Consider the following 2,411-nt stretch of genomic DNA (forward strand, 5'->3'; position numbering starts at 1 on the left):
CTCTACTCTATCTTACTGTTAATATTAACTAGTCCATATCCAATGGTAGCTTTGTCACCTTCTACCTATGCCAATCCTCAATGCCTATGTGCAGTTTCACATAGATTGACTGTTTCAGTGAGTAGAAAAACATGGGACAGACAGAATGACTGACTGACAGAATGACACACTGACAGTTTCCGTGATTTTGTACAGCATACCATACCATGGCTTAGTCATGCCAAAAATTAGAAGAAAACAAACATTGGTCCACAGGGGGAGCCACAGCGATCGGTAGCATTTTAACCATTTTTAAGCATTTTTCTGTTGTTATAGCGCCACCCAGTTGCCAATTAGAGTTAAATTTCTCCAGTCACCTTGAGGCATCCTGTTCTACATATCTACCAAGTTTAGTAAAAATCCATATGGCGCTTTATGTGATGAGCCACACCCTCCGCAATATTCATTGCCGTGTAGAAGCTCAGTTTTAGTAAGTTTTCCAACTTTTGCCAAGAGGGAACTTTAGATATTGGTCCCTAGATTATGTTCACTGAGTTTCATGCAGATCGGTCAAACTTCCTAGGAGGAGATCGATTTGAAGTGTTTTCCAAAAATTCAAAATGGCGGAAAATCTATATAACCGGAAGTTATGGGTTCTTGAGGAACAAATTTGTTCCTCATGAGGAGAGGCATCTCTGTGCAAAGCTTCATGTCTCTACGACATACGGGGCATGAGATATGCCCATTCAAAGTTTGCAATTTCAGTCAGCTGCTATAGCGCCCCCCTTTGGTCAATTGATGTAATATTGCACAAATGAACAGTTAATGAGCACTTATTAATGGTAATAAACATCTTATTCTGTCTTATAAGTGCTCATTAACTGTTAATTGGTGCTTATTAAGCATTAATTAACGCTTATTACAGTACCTTAATATAAAGTGTTACCAATAATTTTACTTAAGTTCATACAGACTTTTTCAGTTTTTAGATTCTTCGTTCACCATGGAAGCATGCGAGAAAAACAAATTTTTCTTTATGAATTCAGCATAGCATGGGGCGAGTAACTGATGTACAAATAATCATTTTGTGGATGAAGAATTACTTTTAATGTGAAAAGCATCGCCCAGAGTCACCAACCCGCAAAACATTATGACCAACTCTGCAGTTCACCTCAGCTCTATGGAGCCCTTTAGGCCCTTTTACCTCATTCTTTTGGTTCTCTGACAAAACTCTGTCAGATTTTTTTAAACTCAGCTTCATTTCCAGTAGCGGCAGCAACAGGCAGTAGGTTTGAGTGAAAGAGCTCCTGTTCACTATCTGCTCAGCGCCAAACTATGAAAAGTCAAAGACGTAGACTAGCTGGTGTACATAGTGTAGAATTAGAGGCCAAAGAGACAGATTTCCTCAGGAGTCAGTGGAGATCAAAACAGAGCTAAAAGGAGAGTGAATGCTTAACATTTCCCAGGTGGCGAGACACACCACTCCAAATGAGTGCTAATGTAGCAGGCAACTGTTTGCTAACACATTCACTGTAAGGTGATATGTTTTCAGCTTGTTCCTGCTGCTCCCAGTTGGCAAGGAAAGAAAATTTCTAATCAAGAAGAAAATGAACAAAACGATGGTGCTTCTGTAAGACTGTATTTTACACACACACTCTCTAGCTTCTGTCTCCAGGAGATGTCTATCCCTCCACTCAGGTGCCTTTTGGGATAAGAAGCAGGAAAACTGGTGGATGGTTTGACCTTTCACGCCACACACATTGACATCATCACCAGTCTACTGGAGGTCACTCTAGACTCCACCTCTCCAAAGCTTTGATCAACTCATCTTGTCGATTCTCAGCAATGTTTTTAAAAGAGGCATGGCTCAAAACGTGAGTTATCTTTCTGTGAGTCTGAGTGTTAACATTACCTTGATACAAACAACTGCCCATTAAGTTCAGAGCCCTGACAGAGAAACACACTGAACAGACAACAGACAATGTGCCAATGGGTGAAAGTCTATTTCCGCTCTCGTCAGGTTGCCAAAAGGAAACGAGAGGGAGAATGGGTGAGAGAAAAAGAGAGAATAAAAGGAGAGCTGTGTGTGTGTGTGTGTGTGTGTGTGTGTGTGGGAGAGTGTGGTTTTAGATGCTGCCTTGGTTACCTTTCAGCCCTCTTCCTTGGCTACCAGTGACAAAGCAAAGTAAAAGCAGCTCTTGTCTCTCCCTATCTCTGTCTGGCTCTTTGGCTACCTCCCTACTGAAAAAATCAGAACCCTGATACTATTTTGATGCCTCGAAGATCTAAAATGATTTAAAGTACACTTTGTAATGGAATCAATTATTTACTTCATTGTCACTGACAGTAACTAGAAGGTAATGTGAGAACAACTGTGATGTAAGGGATCCTTAGCCCAGATTTGCCAAGCACTATGTTTTGTAACTTAAATG

This window comes from Epinephelus lanceolatus, chromosome 15, assembly GCF_041903045.1.
Source record: "Epinephelus lanceolatus isolate andai-2023 chromosome 15, ASM4190304v1, whole genome shotgun sequence".
NCBI classification, from domain to species: Eukaryota; Metazoa; Chordata; class Actinopteri; order Perciformes; family Serranidae; genus Epinephelus; species Epinephelus lanceolatus.